At 36.9% G+C, this 22,765-nt stretch overlaps 1 pseudogene; it reads left to right on the top strand.

The window, feature by feature from the left end:
• The first annotated feature begins 14,662 nt into the window (after positions 1-14,662).
• LOC103720088 lies at positions 14,663-18,284 on the top strand (annotated as a pseudogene).
• Positions 18,285-22,765: the final 4,481 nt, after the last annotated feature.

The raw sequence follows: 22,765 nt of genomic DNA, 5'->3' as shown, positions 1-22,765 counted from the left end.
ACTGGAATTACCCTAGCTAAGGTTTTGCTAAATTAATCACAAGACATTATCTTCTGTTTCCAGGAGGCGTCAATTCCATCTCGACTCACAACTGACTACGCAAGTACTTGACTACACCTAGTGACGTTCCGTCACTGAATTAGAAATTCAGGTAGTCCGGTACCAAAGTACAGTGAGTTGCTTGCTAGTCACAGGTTGCGATCTCAGGTCAGAGGGCCAAACTTATATCCATATCCACTCGGAACATCTCTTAACAGTAGAGCGTTCCGGAATTGGTCACGTTCAGTGAAATGTACTCCTACACTTTACCTGTATGGCATACCAGTGTCTCCACACTCCTTGGTTAAGAGGACAACCAACGTATATGTCACACAACGACCTAATCTCGATAATGTTGTCGTCCTAGTAACAACATATTATTTGGTCGCGAACAAGACTCAAAGATAAATCCTCTTTTATCATAACATAAGTCCTAAGGACTTCATCATATAAGAGTTCATTTGAAGATGAAATGATGAATAATGCCAAATAATACTTTATTAATTTGTCAATTTATTTACAAAATTCAATCATCAATATGCTGACGATTGACATTTAGGATACAATTCCCAACAACTCCCACTTAGCCTAAAGCCAATCGGCACAGTATCTAATACCCATCTTCGACTTGTGTTCGTTGAACTCTTTGATGCCGAGAACTTTGGTAAATAGGTCAGCCATATTTTCTTTTGTTTCAATTTTCTGTAGAATCCGCCACTGTGTGCTGCTTGGAACTCTTCCAGCAGATAGCACCACCCTTAAGAGTGAAGATATATCCCGACACGCTCTTGCTATCATCTTGATCTGACTGAAAACTTGAATCGGTATATCCCTCAAGTTTTAAGTCAGAATCACCGTAGACAAGCCACTGATTTTTAGTATTTCTCAAATACTTAAGGATGGATTTTACAACCTTCCAGTGGTTGCTACCTGGATCAGACTGGTATCTGCTCACTACTCCTAGTGAGTATGCCACGTCTGGTCTAGTACATGTCATGGCATACATTATAGATCCCACTGCCGAAGCATATGGAATTCTATCCATACTCTCTCTTTCTTGAGGGGTTGTCGGACAATCCCTTTTAGAGAGATTAATTCCATGGCCCATCGGAAGATAGCCTTTCTTAGAATTAATCATACTGAACCTCTTCAGTATAGTATCAATGTATGTGGATTGGGATAATCCAAGTAATCTTCTAGATCTATCTCTATAGATCTTCATCCCTAGGATGTAAGATGCTTCTCCCAAATCCTTCATGGCAAATTGAGATGATAGCCAAACCTTTATTCCTTGTAATGCAGGAATGTCATTCCCGATTAAAAGAATGTCATCCACATACAAAACAAGAAATATGATAACTGAACCATTTGCCCATTTATAAATGCAAGGTTCCTCTTCATTCTTAATGAAGCCATATGTTTTGATTACCTTATCAAAACGTATATTCCAACTCCGTGAAGCTTGCTTTAATCCATAAATGGATTTTTGAAGCTTGCACACTTTAGACTCATCTGCAGATGTAAAACCTTCAGGTTGTATCATATACACTCTCTCTTCTAAATCTCTATTTAGAAATGCAGTCTTTATATCCATTTGCCAGATTTCATAGTCTAAATGTGCTGCTATCGCAAGCACAATCCGAATGGACTTGAGCATTGCCACAGGAGAAAACGTCTCGTCATAGTCAATACCATAATGTTGACGATAATCTTTGGCAACCAGAAGGGCTTTATAGGTCTCTACCTTTCCGTCTGTGCCCCGTTTTCTTTTGAATATCCATTTACACCCTATGGGTTTAATCCCTTCGGGTGGGTCAACTAATGTCCATACATCATTGACCTTCATAGATTCCATTTCGGATTGCATGGCTCCAAGCCATGCATCAGAGTCATGCCTCTGCATAGCATCCATATAGGTGATCGGATCCTCATCGTTTTCATCAAGTTCGACAGGATCCCCGTCCTGGACCAAGAACCATAGTATCTGTCCGGCTGACGTGGTACTCTACCTGATCGCCTTAATGGTGCATCTAAGATGGGTTCTGGATCTGATCTAATCAAATCCGACTCAACTAGTTCAGTAGATGGTGTCGGATCTTCTACATGTTGAACTTTCCTAAGCTCAACATTAGAGCTTTTAGTTCCTTCACTAAGGAATTCTTTCTCTAAGAAAACAGCGCTATTGCTTACGAATAACTTTTATTCTTTAGCAAAGTAGAAGTAATATCCTTTAGTTTCTTTAGGATAACCAACAAAAAAACATTTGTCAGACTTGGGTTCAAGTTTGTCTGTCTTCAAACGTTTGACGTACGCTGGACACCCCCAAACCCTAAGGTGAGAGAGCATCGGCTTACGTCCAGTCCACATCTCATGTGGTGTTTTATTTACAGACTTACTTGGAACCTTATTTAAAATGTAGCAGGCTGACTCAAGAGCATATCCCCAAAAGGATATGGGCAGATCAGCAAACCCCATCATGGATCGAACCATGTCTAACAGAGTTCGATTTCTCCTTTCTGATATACCGTTATACTGTGGTGTACCAGGAGGAGTCCATTGAGAGAGAATCCCATTTTCTCCTAGATATGTCAAAAACTCACTGGTGAGGTATTCACCTCCTCGATCTGATCGAAGAGTTTTAATACTCTTTCCAGTTTGTTTTTTACTTCATTGCGATATAATTTGAACATTTCAAATGATTCAGATTTATGTCTCATTAAATAGACATAACCATACCTAGAAAGATCGTCTGTAAACGTAATGAAATATGAATACCCACCTCTAGCATTTGTGCTCGTTGGCCCACATACATCAGAATGTACAAGGGTCAATAAATCACTGCCTCGTTCACCTTTTTCGGTAAAAGGTGATTTGGTCATCTTACCAAGAAGACATGACTCACAGGTTGTCAATGATTCACAATCATTAACATTGAGGATTCCCTCTTTACTTAACCTATTCATCCTGTTCTTGTTAATATGACCTAGCCTATGATGCCAAAGGTAGACATCCGTGACATTATCTATTCTAGGACGCTTACTTGACGTGTACATTACATTAACAGGTTGTGATAACAAGTAGATGCCATTACTGTAACACCATTCATAATGATATCACAAGAACATTTCTTTATTGAAATTTCATAACCGTTCATGGCCAAAAGACCTATGGAAATTACATCAATAAGAATGTAGGACAATAGTGACAATCACTCAAGACAACTACATGAGAATTGAAAACAAGTTTGAAATTTCCTAAAACTAGAACTGGAACAGATCTTCCATCTCCAACATTCAGGAATCTCTCGCTGTTTTCAAATCTCTCATTGACCTGAAGTCCTTGCAACGAATTGCATATATTAAACGGATTTCCAGTATCTAATACCCAAGTCGAATTATCACATATAGAGAAATTATAAGGTGTTATCATATCAATACCTTGATCAGCAACTGATTGCTCTTTTCTCTTGCTTGGCCTGTTTGGGTCAAGTGAGATAAGGTACTGAGGACAATTCCTCTTCCAATGCCCCTGCTTCTTACAATAGAAGCATTCTGCTAGATTGTGGTCAGCCTTAATCTTTTTTGTCTGACTTGGCTTAGCACGTTGCACCTTTTTCTTTTGATTCTTATTTTTCTTCTTTCCTTTAAAGGTACCACGACCTCTGGACGAACCTCCCACTAAATTCATCGACCCTTTTAGGAGTTGGTGATCCTTCTCAAAAGTTTGTAGTAAACCCAACAATTGGTGATAATTTACTACCAGTTTCGTCATACGAAAGTTGGTGAGAAATGGGCAGTACGAATCAGGAAGAGAATTCAGTATAGCATCCTTCCCCAATTGATAATGTAGGGGAGATCCGAAAGTGCCTAGGCCCTCGATTAACTCAATCATGTACAATACATGATCGGTCACCGAAGCCCCATCCTTCATACGTGCGCTGAAAATAGCACAACTAGTCTTGTGCCTTTCAACATCATCAGGAATATCGAAAGATTCATTCAACACTTGAATGATGTCTTCTGGCTGCGCATTCTCAAAATGCCTACTAAACTCATCATTCATTGCAGCGAGCATAATGCAACGGACAGTGATATGATCACTAAGCCACTTCTGATAAGTGTCTCTGACTGTACCCCGTGCATTAGCAGCGGGCTGCTCAGGTGCCAGATCTGTTATCACATAAAGGATCCATTCATGCTCTAGCACAATTTTCAGTTTTCTATACCAATTATTGAAGTTGGGACCTGTCAACTTGTCATTATCCAATAATGAGCGAAGTAACAAATTAGTGGCCATTTCTGTATAAAAGAAAATTTGGCTATTAGTATATGAATTGACTAAACACAGTAAACTTGGACTTTAGTCTAAAGATACTCCCACTATTTTATACAAATTGGTAGCCTCTACCTCCAATTCGAAAAATTATTCCTAATTCTTTAGTGGGCACTAGAACCCAATAGATCGCATATAGGCCCGAGTGTGGCTCGGCTAACCCATATGCACATATTGGTAGGTTCTAAACCAGTTTCTTCACCAAGCAACTTTTAGTGATAATTTTGCCCTAGGTTCTTCGGCTGGCGTGTGGCGCCTTCACCGAATACCCTAGTCAGGTCCAACCATTAAATGATAGGGTTAAGTCTAATCAACTAATAGACGACCAAGCCCGAGTGTGGCTCGGCTTACCTGACCGCCTATTGAAGGTACACTTAACTCATCATATATTGAATGACAATTCCAATGCTTGATAAGTACCAGGCGTGTCGCGCCTCCAATAATTATCAAAGCATTGGACCCATTATCACCCAACTTAATGGGAGGCTATGACCTAGTTATCCCCATAACCATTTCATTTTAAGGACCTAATAATTTTAGAGGATTTCTTAATTAGGATAGATAAGAAGATCCGGTTAGTCTAATTTCTCCCACTGACTTCACCAAATCAGATTAGACTCAAACCAGTTAAGGAGGCACCTAAATCAGTCAAACTGATTTTTCTTATAGGCATGGGCTAACTCGAATCATTAAGTGATCCAATCAAAATGTGATTGACCATGTCGGCCAGGTAAGTGAGATCGGTAGAAGGGATATGCCATTAACTCGGCAAAGACGAATCAGTGCGAGTAGCTCCCAATTAAAAACCACCGGTCAAAACTGCCAAACTTACCTTAGACACCGACTGGTTAATCAATTTCGATTTGATTACTCAAATGACTCGGGCTACATCTCTGAGCCTAAATCAAGTTCCATCTTGGTCTAATCAAAGACACGGATTTGATCCATCTACAACTATTGTAAATTGACCTAGAATTTTCTTGACCTAATCTAGTTACTACTTAATTAGATTTGATCAATTAATTCTATTTGTCCATATATGATTCTAACCTTAGGTCTAACCCAATCCTAGGAACTTGATTCAAGCTAACCCATATGCCCAAATAATTATGCAATGTCAATTAATTGAGTTACAATTCTATTTCATAACACTTAATTCTCAATTAAGTTTAGACTTATGAAAGTTTTGATCATTGCATATTTCTTTTTAATTACATTTTAATTACAATCTTTCAGTTCTTAAAACATATTTTCAGATCTGAGTTTTTGTAATTAATCACATGTAATCAGATTTAATTCATGTTTAAGTCATTATGTTTTATGTTCATGCATCACATATACACAACAACATGAATTAATTCAAACAACATACATCTTATGTATTTATTTTTTCACTTTTATTTTCAGATCTGATTTGTTCATTAAAATCAGAGATCATATAAATCATAAACTTTATTTAGATCTAATCTAAATAATATTATAATTTCAGATTTATTCATGTTACTAATCCTAACACAAACATGCATCATATGCATCCAAAATTTCAGATCTACTTAATCATGCATAATCAGCAATTAAATCAATCATAAAAAATACTTTAGATCTAATCTAAATATGTTAATGATTTCAGATTTAATTACAAGAATTAAAACATAAAAGTTTAAACATGAACCTGGCTCTGATACCACTGAAAGTGAATCCTAGGTTCTTCGGTGTTAAGCATGCTGATTTTTTTTTTTCATTTTTTTTAAAACCATGGCTGAACCTGATCGGGTTGCCTACGTACCCCTTCATAAGGGGGATCAAGCCATACGTAGTTCTTTTTAAGTTTTAAAACGCAGCGGAAAAATCGAATCAAACAATTTAATTCATGCATGTTTACAAGATCAAATCTAGAAATCAGCACCTTAAGAACACATAGGATTATGCCGGAATCGTTTAAACAATTATGCTAAAACTTTCATGCATGATTAACTATCAGATCTGAAACTTAAGAACTCTATTCCAATTAATCTTCGAATATCCATTGAATGGATTCTGGAGATAACTCCGTGAGGAGCCCCAAAGGAGGGTAAAACCTCGGGGAATCAGACCTAGACCCTGACTCCAAAATAAAATATTGATGTGGGATTAATACCTTTTATGATGGAAGAAACTTATGGATCTGATCCTTGACTTCGCAGCCACGCACACGAATGGCCTCTATGAGAAGTACACGCGAAGCCCTAGGTAGATCGTCTTCCGCGGGAGTGCTAGCTCGCGCAGGAACGCAGCAATGGCTGAAGCTTTCTCCTTCTAAACACTCAACCTTTGATTGTTCTTCAAGGAGATGGAGGATGGACGTGAGGAAGAAGGAGAAGAAGGGATGGAGGCCCTCAGGGAATTTTTTCAGAATTTTTTGAAACCTCTAAATATAGTATATGTTGAACCCAAGGCATGGGGGTCTTTTATAGCCAAAAGATCCCCCCATGTATCACACCTAATTTAGCCAATTAATTTGGCTGATAAAATTCCCAAAAAATTCTGGTGGTTTGGCAGCTAAGAGGAGATAAACATATCCAAATTTTGTGCATTTTGGATCCCTAAAAGATAGGAATTCATGCGTCCAAAGTTCAGCCGCAGACCACCCTATTTCATGCACCATGCAATCCCTACAAATTAGGAAATTCATCTAAATCTTTCTAGAAAGATTTAAGGCACCATTTTTATAGAAATTATAGCCCCACGCCTCCTCTCTTCTCACGCCAATTTTTGGCCAAAAATAAAGAGGATAGGCATAGAAAATATTGGGAATAAATTAAGGTGTCATTCTTCTCCAAGAAGATAAGGATGGGTTCCTAAAATTTAGGGATTCTTCTCCTTATCCAATTCTGATTATTTGGACTCATAATCCTCATCAAATAAGGTCTTCTAATTGATTTGGATCAAGCCCAATCCAATTGGGTCAAGTCCCATCAATTGGGTCAAGCTCAATCTACTTGGGTTGAACCCAATTCAATTAGGTCAAACCCTGGTGCAGCCCAAATTGAATCCTATTCTATTTGGCTCAACCTAAGCCCAATTTACTCAATCAAATTGAGTTCATTAGCAATCTAATTGCTAATTAATCATCAAATAATTCAATAATTATTTTAATGCAACTTTTGCTTAGAATAATTTGTCAATCGAATTGACCAAATTACCCCTGAATGATTCTTAATCATCAATCAGCCATTTGATCAACCTAGAAACTTCTATGCGTGTGACCTCATAGGTTCGAACCTAAGCCGATAGTATAGGAACGTCTTCCTATACTAATCGATGTGACCATCTAGCAATGGTACCCGACGTCCAGATAGGCCGAATATATGCGAAGCAAATATTCTGGAACCCTGGACTATGGTTACTGTATAATTCAATCCCTTTGACTCCTAATGCCAGGATGACTTAGAGCTCACTGTCAACCCTATAATTAGTACATCCATTATGTGATTAACTTTAGATATCCCGTGACTTCTCACTGGGATTACCCTGGCCAAGGTTTTGCTAAATTAATCATAAGACATTATCTTCTGTTTTCAGGAGGCGTCAATTCCATCTCGACTCATAATTGACTACGCAAGTACTTGACTACACCTAGTGACCTTCCGTCACTGAATTAGAAATTCAGGTAGTCCGGTACCAAAGTACAGTGAGTTGCTTGCTAGTCACAGGTTGCGATCTAAGGTCAGAGGGCCAAACTTATACCCATATCCACTCGGAACATCTCTTGACAGTAGAGCGTTCCGGAATTGGTCACGTTCAGTGAAATGTACTCCTACACTTCACCTGTATGGCATACCAGTGTCTCCACACTCCTTGGTTAAGAGGACAACCAACGTATATGTCACACAACGACCTAATCTCGATAATGTTGTCGTCCTGGTAACAACATATTATTTGGTCGCGAACAAGTTTAAGGACTCAAAGATAAATCCTCCTTTATCATAACATAAGTCCTAAGGACTTCATCATATAAGAGTTCATTTGAAGATGAAATGATGAATAATGCCAAATAATACTTTATTAATTTGTCAATTTATTTAATAAATTCAATCATCAATATGCTGACGATTGACATTTAGGATACAATTCCCAACACTTCTGACATCAAATCTTCAGTGCACTCAAAGAGGAGACTCAGAGTTCGAGAAGCCCTTTCTTCCTCTTCCGAAATCTGTTTGAGGGCTTCTAACTTTACTCTACTCATATTGATTCATATTTGCTTTTTAAGAAGCTTTCGTTGTATCTTTTTCCAAACTATTTTTCTTACTTAATTCAATCAGGGGATTGAATCAAGGGTTGTAAGGTTTGTTGGTAAGCCAAAGTTAAAACTAACGGTGTAAGGGTTTGATTGTGATCCCGGAAAAACAATCGGGTGGTTCTAGTCGGTGAGCCTGTAAAAAACGACCGAGTTCGTTGTGATCTCGCAAAAACAACAAGTTGGGTTGTGAACTTGTAAAACAACCGGCTGTAATCTAAGGGATTATAGTGAACTTCCAAGTGAAGCTTGGGGACCGGACATAGGAGCAAGGGTTGGCTCCGAACCACTATAAAATTTTCTTGTGTTTGCATTGGCTATTCGTCTCTTCCAATCTCCTCATCAAGTAACACTTAATTAACCTGCTTCCATTAGAATTAAATAATTACTCATCAAGTTTTAATTTGTCAATAATTAATCCAAACCCAATCCACCCCCCACACTTGGGTTGTCTTCTTGGGCAACAAGAATATTAACATTTTTTGCATCAAAAATTATTATTACTTTTTATTATAGTATAAATAAAAGCAATCATGAAATAACTACTCTTAAAAAGTTTGCGAAAAAATTATATATGAATATGGTGACACACAAAAGTTAATTTTTAAATATTTTTAACAGTAAAATGTAAAAATATCATAAATAATTATATAAATTAAGTTCATTTTTTATTTTTGTGAGAAAGAAAGGATTTTTTTAAAAAATAATGATTATAATATGAAATATTAAAATGTATACCAAATACTTATTTAATGCTATACATGGACATTAATAAGTAAAATAGATAGTTCTTATTAAATAACAATACAAGTTGTAGCTTGGTAGTCAAGAGCTTGCTCTTCTAGTAAAACATCCCTAGTTTGAACCTCGAATTTTAGGATATATAGTTTACTTTTGATAATTTTATTTTAGAATATATAGTTTACTTTTGATAATTTTTTATCAGTATATATAAAATGCTGGGACTAAAACTTTAAGAGCACTTACATGTGCTTCAGGTTGCATGGATCCAATTAGATGGTTGGGACATATTGCAACAACAATAATGGTTTAGTGGCTAATTAAATTTCTTAAAACTTTTGAGATCTAAATGAAGATTTAGGGGTTTGGCATTTGTTGTTGACTGTTTATTTTCTCACTCAAACAAAATTTATAAAATTTATATTGTGTGAATTGAATATTTTTTAATATTATGCTATTTTTTAATCTATAAATTTTAAAACAGTATATCCATGCAAGTTTAAGCACCACATATTCTTTGCATATTTCAGGATACTAGTTGGGATAAAAAGCTAGGCCGCTACATCGCTGGATTGCACGCCAGACCCACCGAGTTCAACGACATCAACGCATGTTCTTTGCCCTTTATCCTACTTTTAAAATATCTCTATCATCTCTAGATACTTAGAATATTGTGCCTCCAATAAAAAAACCTCGAATATGTCCTAGTGGATGTAGGCTTCAAAAATCCTGCCATGATAGATCATAGATACAGGGCTCATGGTTTTAAATAACAGTGTTATGACTAATAAAGGTGTTATAACTTATAACAATTATAACAATCACAATAACAATTTAGCCACTCCATGAAAACATATAATAACTATTACTTTATTACTTTCTGTTATTTTTCATTATAACAAATCATTGTAATATGAATAAGGGTTTTTTGCTCCATACAATTATAAATATCTAAAATTACATGTATACCCTCTTAAATTATTCTTTTTACATATATATCACTATAAATATCTGAAATTACATATATATCCTTGGAAATTTAATATATATATCCTTATAATTTGTTTCTTTTTGCATGTCTACCTTTATTGAATTAAGGTATACATGCAAAAGGAACTATTAATTATATGTGGATGTGCATGCAAAAACAAATAATTTGTATGGCACATTTTAAAGTAATAAATTTATGAGGGTATTCACATAATTTTATATATTTATAAAGGTATACATAAAAATAATAGTAAATTTGTGAGGGTATTTATGTAATTTTAGATATTTATAAGGGTATATGCATAAAAACCATATGAATAAAGATCATTATTTTTACTTGTATATTTAAATAAAATAACATTTTTTAAATTTTATTCTTCATCAAATTCCATCCAAAATTGATTATACAGTCACACCATCCAGAAAATATATTTCTATTATTTTTTTTGATCATTACTCATTATTTCTTGTTATATAAAATCATAAGATTTGAAAAGTTGCTTTTTGAGACAAATAGCAATTGTTAAACCATTATAGCAGTTAATAAAGATTTCAGTGGAGGGTTGCTGTAATGGGATAATATATATAGGTAATGATCAATAAAATTAATTCTTGATTCAAATATTTTAGCATATTAGCATAATATAAATTGTTCATTTCTATTTTCCCATGATGCATATTAGGGACTAATCAACTATATGAATCTTCAATTTGGATGCCTCTTTGTTGGTTTTAGAGTTGGGGGTTAACCCTTTGTTACTTTAGGTATCTTTTATAAAGGAGCTGATCCTATTAAATTATTGAAAATGTATTGGAATGTATTCACAGAAGATATTATTTGTAGATTAGGAGATATTTTAGACCTTCCTATTTGAATCATAGTTGAAAAATCATATTCTATTAGAATTAGAAAAAATATTCGACAAAAAATACAGTTTTCTCTCCAAGCCAATCCCAATGCCTAACAAAATTATTATGGAGGAAATAACTATAAACTATTAAGAGAAAAGAGAATGCATCGCTTTTACTGCCTGAAGGTCTAATAGCACATTCAAGATTCAGGATACTTATCAATGTACATGAATGCGAAATAAAAAGGGAAATCCAACTTGCAAAATTAATTGAGTCTACAAGTTTGATAGTCTAGGATGAAGCTCCAATGAACCAAAGAAACTATTTGGCAGCTCTTGATAAATCTTAGAAAGATATTTTGAAAACTAATGACTGGGACCCTGAGGAAAAGCTACATGGTAGAAAGACTATACTTCTTGAAGAAGATTTTAGGAAGATTCTTTCTATTGTTGTCCGAGGAAGCTAAGAAGAAACAATCGATATATCGATCAATCTATCATATTCATGGAAGCATTATGAAACTTTTGTGCTAAACAAATATGTGCTTGCTAAATAACAACATGGACGGTGAATCAAAAAAATGTACTTAACTATGGAAAATGGATTTTGGATATTGGCAATGGAAAAATGCCCATCATTGCATTAGAAGAAGAGGAAAAAACAAGTTAGATAAAAATTCGGGATGGCTTACTTCTAAAAACTTGCAAAAATAATATTCAGGATATTGCCTTAGCAACTTGTCAAAAAATTGAAGAAAACTATGATAGTCTTGTATATTTATAAGAAAGAGCTATCATCATGCCTACAAACGAAATGGTTAACGAAGTTAATTCGTGTTTGCTTTCTTTGATTCCAAGGGAGGAGAAAATATATTTAAGTTCTGATATAGATTCAAAATCACCGGTAAATATTGACACTAAAGATACCCTTTATCCTGTTAAATTTTTAAACTCTTTAAAATTCAATGATGTACCACATTATGACTCACGTTTCAAAATAGGTGCTCCTATAATGCTATTACGAGATATTGATCAAAGTGCCAGACTTGGCAATGGTACTAGCTAAATTGATAATTACTCAGTTAACTGCGAAAATAATTAAAGCGATGATCATCACCGATAATCCTGTTGGTGTTAAAATCTATATTATGTGGATGCGAAATGGTCATTTATTTTTAAAAGAAGATAATTTTCAGTCAGACTTTGTTGTTCAATGATAATTAACAAAAGCCAAGGATAGACTTTAAAACATATTAATCTTTATCTACCTAAATCTATCTTCTCGCATGGATAACTGTACATTGCCATATCAAGAGTATTTTCACCTTAATGCCTCAAAATTTTGATAAAAAATAAAACCTACCATATTCCCCAATTATACAAAGAACATTGTTTGCAGAAAAATTTTGGCTGGTTTGCATTCAAGTTTTTCTTTAAATTAACCAGCTATGCATTATTAGTTATTAAATATTTGCCCTTAATCAACATTTTGCAATATGGATACGTATCTAATGCTAACATTTTTTATTTAAATAGGTTACCCGAGGATATATAGTATGTTTTTCTATTGACTCTATCATTAGAAAGGTGCAGTTGGAGAATTAAAGTAAGGGTATTAAGAATATATCTGAGATTCTAAACCCAACCATGGACAATCAGCTGATTAGTGTTGATTGTGTGTTGCTTGATGAATTGGTTGTCAGAAGTTTTCTTTATTTTTTTACCATGTTTAATAACAATGATAAGTTTATATCAATGATGCATTTTTCCCTACATGCAGGGAATTTAATTCAAGCATCAATTTGGAAAGAAGATGCTATTCGATTCAAGAACCTTCTTATTGAAGGAAATATATATTATGTAGAAAAATTTAACGTTGCTCAAAATAAAAGAAAAAATTGAGAGCTACCGCTCATTAATATATGATCAACATCATTAGACAAATGGTTATACAACAAGCAAACAATAACACTAGCTCTATACCTCTGCAGAAATTGAATTTTATTGATTTTAATGAAATACCATTATAAAAGTATAATGACCTTTATCTGACAGGCATTCGAAAAAAAAAATATGCATCATTTTTGTATACAAGGATATCACTGTTGTTATATAACATTTACTTTCTCTGATACAGATGTTATTGGGTACTTTGTAAACTGTAAGCTCTCTTCACCAAATATATCTTAGAAAAAAGTTGGTTTGCAAAAGAACATGGAAATAGAAAACTTAAAGTAAAGTGCATTAAATTGATTGACACTTTGTATGATTGGTGGTATAAAACCTACTATAATTGTAGAGATGCAGTAAAAATTTATGGGGATAATTTTTAGTTTAACTAATATAGCAAAAATAATCAATTTCCGATTTCATGATGAAATTATAGCATTTTTGTTTCGTACTTTTTTTTTTTCTGTTTCAAATATATTTATTGTATTAAATTAGGTTAACGATTATTTATCAAGCTTTGCAAAGTTACAAACTTAATGCAACTGTTGAGAATGAAAACGATTGTTGCAATATTTATTATATTTGGTAAATTGGCTCAGCAATTAATTAGTATTTCGATGATTAATCTTACCTCAAAAACAATATCCAATAAATTCACCCTTCTCTCTAATATTCAAAATATTGTCAACATCGCATATATATATATATATATATATATATATATCAAGTTGCATTTAGTTCGCAAAATTTTAATATTAATATTGTTAGTTTCGAGATGACAAAATTGTTTCAAAAAAAGTGAATTAGAACCGGTCAATTTACATCAAAATTGTAGTTCCAGATCTTCCTCATCTCAAACTTCTAGACCTTCTACCACTCAAACTCTTAAAAAATTTATAATATCAACCCTCGAAAACTATATCCAAGCTTATTCGGAGAGGAAGCTCCAGCAAAAGCATTTTTGGCTTCAACAATATAGTATACTTTTATTATAAACCTTTTTCCTAATATAGTTATTTCTAGAGAATAACGTAAAAGATAATCAAAATTTCCCAAACATCTTATTATCAACATCTTTTTTTCCTGCTCAACGTGTCGCTTTTTTTTTTTTTTTTTTACTATGATGGATAATTCGTACAACATGTGCCCGAATATATCTAATAAAGTCAGAAAACAAAATATCACAGAGTCTCCGAGGCATCTTCTCATCTTTTGTCCACATGGAATTGCTGGCATGGTTGGCTATGTAGGTAGCTATCTAATCCGTAACTCCATTGGCTTCTCTAAACATATTCTTAGCATAAATAATATCTTCATCCCTCATCATCATTCAGATGTAACGAAGCAATGGATGGTCATCGACGGCAACTCTCGGATCCTCGCATCCAGATGCACCTCTTTCTTTCAGTTGAACAAAACAAGTTTAGGTGGCGGGTTAATTTTTTTTCTAATTACTAATAATATAATAATCAATCGTTTATCGCATATTATTTTATTATTTTTTCATAAAAATAAAATCAAAAACAGCTGCGCAGCGCGGCATGGCTGCTTGGTTAGAGATAAAACCAGCCGTCCTTCGATGGCGGCTTCGTCTTTAAAACCAAAAGCCCAGCGCCAAAGTTAAAATTCTCTCCCCTCCTCACCCCACTGCCGGAGAAACGAGAGGGAAATCACCAGCTTCCGGCGATGGCACACCGAACGGACGGACTACCGGTGGACCCTCGGAGCGGCTTCTGCCCCTCCAACTCCATCTTCTACAGCAAGCGCAAGCCCGTCCCCCTCCCCTCCGACCCCCACCTCGACGTCACCACCTTCCTCTCCTCCCTCCGCCACTCCGGCACCACCGCCCTCATCGACGCCGCCTCCGGCCGCCGCGTCTCCTACCCCGCCCTCTGGCGCTCCGTCGCCGCCCTCGCCTCCGCCCTCGCCTCCCGCCTCTCGGTCCGCAAGGGCCACGTCGTCCTCCTCCTCTCCCCCAACTCCATCCACTTCCCCGTCGTCTCCCTCGCCGTCATGTCCCTCGGCGCCGTCCTCACCACCACCAACCCCCTAAACACCCCGCAAGAAATCGCCAAGCAAATCTCCGACTGCGACCCGATCCTGGCTTTCGCCACCCGCCCCCTCGTCGGAAAACTCCCCCGCGACCGCGATTTCCCCATCGTCCTCCTCGAGGACCGCCGGATCGCCGGCGACGATGGCCGCATCCGCTACACGATCGAGGAACTGAAGGCGATCGAGCCCGATCTCCGGCGCCGGCGGGAGCTGGTGAGCCAGGACGACACGGCGACGCTCCTGTACTCCTCCGGGACCACCGGGACCAGCAAAGGCGTGGTAGCGACCCACCGGAATCTGATCTCGATGGTCCAGATGGTCCTCAACCGGCTCGATCTGCTTGAGGGCCAGCGGCGCGCTGGAGACGTTCATCTGCACCGTCCCGATGTTCCACGTCTACGGCCTGGCGGCATTCGCAACGGGGCTGCTGGGAACGGGATCGACGGTGGTGATCTTGTCGAGGTTCGAGTTGGGGGAGATGCTCCGGGCGATCGGGGACTACGGGGCAACGTATCTGCCTCTGGTGCCGCCGATCCTGGTGGCGATGGTGAACCAGGCGGCGCCGCTGCCGTTGGGGGGGCTCCGGCGGGTGGTGTCCGGCGGCGCGCCGCTGGGGAAGGTTGTGATCGAGGGGTTCCGGGAGAAGTATCCGGCTGTGGAGATTTTGCAGGGGTATGGGCTGACGGAGAGCACGGGGATGGGGGCGACAACGGACTCGGCGGAGGAGAGCCGGCGGTACGGAACGGCGGGGCTGCTGTCGCCCAACACGGAGGCCAGGATTGTGGATCCGGACACCGGTGTCTCCTTGCCGGTCAACCGCACCGGGGAGCTCTGGATCCGGGGTCCCTCCGTCATGAAAGGTAAGGGAAAGCCTATCCTATTCCTACCCACTCTTGGGTCCGGTCGGGTCCTTCGCGGGTAAGAATGCTTCACCTTCTTTTGCGTGATGTTGCTTCGAAATTGATGAAGAAAAAGATTGAAGTGCTTTGAGAGTTCAATACACGATCTAACGGTCGATGTTGCGAAAGAAAATCCCTCCTTCTTTTGCGCGATCCGACCGTTGACGCTGCGAAAGAAAACCAACCATTCTTTCGCGCGAAAGATGTAACCCGAACCCTCTATTTTTTCTTTCTTATGCTTTTTTTTAAAAATATTCCTAGCTTTTGTGGTAGCTGTAATTTAGTAGTTTGAGCTTATATTTTGTGAGAGAACTTAAGATATCTGCTGTTGGCACCTAGAATTTACTATTTGTTTCTATTTGATAATCTTTCATATTATATGATTATATGAGAAAAAAAAATTGAAGTTGTTTGTATAATCCAACAAAACTTAGATTCAATTTTCTGCTGAATTCATTGATTAAAAAATCTATTTGAACTTAGCTAATATCAAATTAGTAGCGTGAGGTCCAAATCTTATGGAAAGAAAAAAATAATAATTTTTTTTGATCAACAAGTTAACAAATTAGGATCCTGGCATATCCTTAAAAGATGCAGGCTGGGTAGACCAGCAAATCTGATTTATACCGGATATTCTTATAAAAATATCCAAATAAATCCCTAATTACATGAAAAAAATCTATATGTAAGAGTTAAAACAATATAAATGTTGTAAATGACTAGATATGAGATGGTAGTTGAATCAACGAACCAATTGTTAAGATTTTCTATTATATATATATATATATATATATATATATTATATAAATCAAGTGACAAGTGGGTAGCAGTACACATTATTGTTAGATTACTGTTATACAAAATACGAGAAATTAATTTTTTATACTAAATTTAAACAAATTAGGAAACTTATTGATCGGTGCCTTGGTGGACTGGACTCTAACAGTAAGCTCCTCTTAATCATTCTTATAATATTCAGTCCACATGGCCAGGTATTTCATGAACTTTTGCTCTCTCTGGACCGTGCAGGGTGTGATGAATAGGAGGGGGATCTTTAATTAAAAGGCCAGGCTTTTGTCCTTACATGCGAGTTCATAGAGAGACTGCATGCTAAAATGTTGATAAGCTCCTAATAATTTTTCTAATGAAATGTCGGTTTTGCCCATGTCTAATAATTAGGCTATTTCAAGAATCCAGAGGCGACGCGCGCCACATTGGACTCAGAGGGGTGGCTGAGGACGGGAGATATTTGCTACTTTGATCACGACGGTTTTCTCTTCGTGGTGGACCGACTCAAGGAGCTCATCAAATACAAGGGCTACCAGGTAGGCTCCATCCATATAAGTATCTAAACTTATAATGGTATCCATTTGAGACGTCTGATCCTAATTGGACGGTGGTTAATTCTCATGTAGGTGGCCCCTGCAGAGTTGGAGGCACTGTTGCTGACCCACCCTGAGATCACCGATGCCGCCGTGATCCCGTAATCGCCCCTCTCTCTCTCTCTCTCCCTCTAAAATCCCATTGTACACTCACCGGTGGTTAATCAGCACCGTGTAATCGCTGCACCTAATCTAATCGAAACGCAAATTTTGATGCAGGTTTCCGGACAGGGAAGTGGGTCAGTACCCCATGGCATACGTGGTGAGAAAGGCTGGGAGCCAATTCTCGGAGGCTGGAGTGATGGAGTTCGTGGCAAAGCAGGTGAGCCCATGGATTGAGAGCCGTTAATGGCGGCGTTCTTAGTTCTTACCAAGTGTGAAATTTTCAGGTGGCTCCTTACAAGAGGATTCGGAAGGTGGCGTTTGTATCAGCCATTCCCAAGAATCCATCCGGGAAGATATTAAGGAAGGATCTCATCAAGCTTGCCACTTCCAAGCTTTGATGGCCATTTTGGCTGAGAGCACGTTGTTGTACGTTCTGTGGGAGAAGAAGACGAAATACAGAATGAACAGTAGTATAAGCTGTGTGTGAGCTGTTCATGTTGGGTTTAAAATAAGCTTTTTCCTCTACCCAAAAAAGTTTAAAAAAAAAGCTTTTTCTATTAGTAAAGTTTAAAGTTTGAATTATGTGGAGTTGAACCCAACCTATGCGTAACTTGATATGGTTTGAAAATTATATGGAAAGAGTACAATTTTTTTATATTATTAATTATTATTGAGTCATACAATTATTTGTTTATTCTTTTACATGTATTCTTTTTAAAAGAAAACTTATACAAATCGTGCAGCTAAAACTCTACCAACCAAAAGGGGCTTAAAATCTTGAGCAAAAGTGGCGGTGGTTGAAGTGGACTCCACATCTGGATACAATTTAAATATCTTTTGTTTTTATGAGAGTAAGATAAATGACTATTAGGAGAAGAAAATGCCAATCTAACACCACGTGGAGACAAAAATAAATATAAAAAATCAATGTTAGCACATGCCTAAGATTGGAATTTAGGGGTGCCAGTATCATGACCTAACCCACCAACTTGAGTCACAACCCACCTAATTTAAATTGTTCGGGTGGGGCATAAAAAGATCCAGGTCATAAATTGATCAATCCGTATTAACCAGCTTATTCAACCGGTCAGATTCAGATTTAAATTCTGACATATTTAATCTTTGGTGACCCATTTAATAGTTTGGCTAGTTCATGACTTTGACTTGTTTTATCTGTTTAAAATCCGATTAATTCATTTGAAATCCACTTAATCTTTTCAACCTAATCCAACCTATTTATTAAATAGGCCATAACACTCAAGTTAGGTTATCTATTCAATACAAAAGTCAAGTTTGCTATTGGAATTTTGACTCATTTATTAACCATGTCCGATTTGGGTATGATAGATGTCTTTGCTTAGATGTATATCAAGTCTGTGCTGATTGCAACACTTAATTGGAAGTGGTAAATCACCACATTTTATTCTTGAGTGGGATAAATGCATAAGCAAGTTTTGATTCACAAGGAGTAAGAGTTGCCATCCCTGCTCAAATACTTGTACTCGCCTCGGCGAAGGTTGGAGCATCCAAACTTGCCCAATGGGTGTTCTTAAATCTCTGAATACATTTGCCTCGTTTTCTCTTCAGTTAGATAATATAGCTAGAGATAGATAGGAGCGGATAAAACTACAAAAATTATTTTGAACTTTTTAATTATATAAATAAATAAATAAATAAATCTCAATATCTTACATAACATTAAACAAAATAAGATTCACAATATGAAACATAACAAACAAAATATTCTACTATGATGCAAACAATAAATAAAAATATTCTACTATGACAGCAGCATCGAACGCCGCGGAGCCCGGGAAATAGCGACGATGGTTGGCAGCCTTATTCAACATGCCGTCTAGTTGTCTGCTCATTCTGAGTGGATCGGGTTTAGACTGCATACTTGCTTGGGCTTCCCAGCTTCTCTTTCTTGCCTTGGCTTCATCTGATGATAGAGTTGCATGTCAAGGTGACAGACAGGTCTACGAGCAAAAAGATCTTTGATGCTAATTCTAATTATTCAGGATTATTTGTAGGCATTTGTCTTAATTTTGTATTTTTATTGGGAGATAACTAAGAGTTAAAATCCTATCAAGCTCATGAGAGGTTCATGTCCCATTACATATCCGTTCATGCATTGCAGAATGCAGAATAGCTAGGAAGCTACTGAATCTTTCAGACCAGCAAACTGGAGAGAATGCAAAGCTCTACGAAGGCAGATGGAAGAGGTTTGTAACCTAGCGAGGGCTCAAGAGGTCTGAGTCCAACGTGGTCAAGGTCAACTGTCCATCTTAATTTGTGGTTCCTGTGGTGTGAACGAATCACATTGCAGGAGGGAAGAGGAGCACAAGGCCTTGGCCCAAGAAGTTCCACACTCCATCCCAACGAGAGGGTATAGGCTAAACAATCATCATCATAATAATGTTAAGCCATTTTAATGATGGTACATCCATTGTTTTCCTTATATCCTTGATCTGTAGATAAAATTGTTTAGAGAACGATTACTAAGAAAAAATTGTATCGTAATATCATTATTCAAATAGGTCTACCACTAAAAGTTTTTCCAACATATGCTCACAAATCCACTTTTATTTGGATTTGAGATTGCCTACTTTATCCAAGTAGGTCTCAATTATTTACTCTAATTATTAGGGCCTTAACAGTTAATTATTTTTAATGCTCAAACTTTAACTAAAGCCATATCAGTATCTCACTTTGTCTGTTGTGAATAATGCCTTTCATGGAAAACAAGCCTAATTTGTTCTCCTAATGAGGCTTCCAGTTTTACCTTATTGGCAAGTTGCAAAACTTGACTGCATCATTGCTATGTATGTCTAGAATATATTGCAAGATTAAGAATGTTTATGTAGTTTTGACTTTAAGAATCTCAATTTAAGCATTAAAGACTGTTTTTGCTGGAAATAGGTTCGGCCAAAGCACCGAACTGGCTAAGTTATTGGAGTGCTTGGATGATCAGCTATTCAGACCGTAAAAGATTGGTTGAAGATTGTGATGTATCTCTGAAGTGGCGATGTGGTGGCCATTGTGCTCAGATGGCGATGGCTACAATGCTGGTCACTCCCAAAATGATGCTAAGAGAAGGAGACTGTATTCAGACTTTTGCTCCGACTTGAACCAGTAAAGACAAGGGAGTCCTCTAACCGAAGAGTGTCTGGCATGGGGACTCTACGATATCTAAGTCAGATGGATTCTCAAGAAATAACGAAAATGTTGTGAGAGAGGCAGAGTGGCAACAGAGACCAATAAAGAGAAAATGAGGAGAACATACCTTCTTCTTTTGCAATATCTATATAATTTCTACTATTTTATGTAATTATTATCTTTGCCCTCTATACCATCAAACTTATTTTTGCCTAGACGAGGGTTGGCTCCTTTTGTTCTTGTTGGCCATGAAAGCCACATATTCTCGCATTGATATGCATGCAGGAAATTAGGATGCCTCTCAAAGTGAATGTGATCACTCACCTTGATGCTACTTGGACAGCATTTGTGAGCTGCCAAATTAAACTTGCGTAACATTGAACCGGTATGGTCCCTCGGATGAAGTTTATCCTCACCACCAACCACCTCTTGGATTCCTAGTATCGGAATGCACCTTGTCAATTATCCATTACGGGCCGGGCTTTAAAACAATTGTTGATGCCATTGTGCCAACTTTTTGAAGGCACAGGTATCATACGAACAATTTAAGAGCGCTACTCCATATTCACATTACATACATACATACATATTTACATACATACATATATACATACATAAAGATACACACACATAAATACGTATGTATGTATATACAGGTGCATGTGTGTCTGTATTATGTATGTATGTATATATGTATGTGTGTATGTATGTATGTTGTGCCGGTGCATGCACGTCTATATTGTGTATGTATGTATGTATATATGTGTGTATGTATGTATGTCTATATGTATGTTTGTGTATGTCTGTGTGTATATTTGTGTGCATGCGTGTATGCATGTGTGTGTGTATGTGTGTGTGTCTGTCTGTATGTATGTGTGTATGTATATATGTATGTTTGTATGTATGCATGTATGTGTGTATGTATATCTGTATGTTATATATATATATGTATATATGTATGTACGTATGTATGTATGTGTGTATGTATGTATGTGCATGTGTATGTACTGTATGTGTGTGTGTATGTCTGTATGTGTGTGTGTGTGTATGCATGTGTGTGTATGTATGTATGTATGTATGTAATGTGAATAAGGAGTAGCATTCTTAAGTTGGCAGCGATTTTTATATATGTGTGTAATGTATGTGTGTGTTGTTGTATGTATGTATGTATGTACCTTTTTAGTTTGTCGTTAAAGAACTTGCTCTTTTTTTTTAATGTGTGCATACCATTTATATTGTTTTCTACAAAATAGAAAGAGGGTGTACATTTGCAATTTATTAAGCAATGCAATATTGCATCAAAATGTTTTTCAAACTACTTTAATGACAACACTATAAAAATCACTGCCAACTTAAGAGTGCTACTCCTCATTCACATTACACACATGTATACAATTTTATATATATGTGTGTGTGTGTGTGTTTATCTTTTTTTATTAGCTTTTCTGAAAGGGCGGGGCACAAGAACAAGTATCCATATAACAATCCAAATAAGGCCAATCCACACTGGATGACCAGAGATTTGACATCGATGATCCAACCTATTGGATATGGTTCATTATCTCTAAATTTGCTTATTGTTAAAAAAAAAGTCATTTGATTTGGAAATTACTAGCATGTGCATTGCTTATGCATCCAATGGTAAAAAAGGAAAAAAAAAAAAGACAGGAATGATGCTTATTTTTGTACCATTGGATCTTAGCTAGGGAATCTCCAAAATCTCATTATTTTTTTGATAGTAAGTAGTTGATAGATAATAGCTCACGTCTAATGACTCAATGTTGACCACTCTAGTAATTTTGGATAGATCTAGCCAGGGTCTGGGACTAAGATTCGTCAAGCTGAATTGCATATCAAAATTTCTAGAGGCCATAACTTCCAATGCAATGTCTAACTGGGGTGCTCTTTTCTAAAAATTGGGCAAATTTGCAAAATCTATGATGCTGCGTCTACCCTTGAAGGGTTTGACTCATGCAATGATCATTG

Source organism: Phoenix dactylifera, chromosome 5 (assembly GCF_009389715.1).
Source record: "Phoenix dactylifera cultivar Barhee BC4 chromosome 5, palm_55x_up_171113_PBpolish2nd_filt_p, whole genome shotgun sequence".
NCBI classification, from domain to species: domain Eukaryota; kingdom Viridiplantae; phylum Streptophyta; class Magnoliopsida; order Arecales; family Arecaceae; genus Phoenix; species Phoenix dactylifera.
The sequence above is the reverse complement of the archived record's forward strand: the minus strand, read 5'-3'. Positions and strand labels throughout refer to the sequence as shown.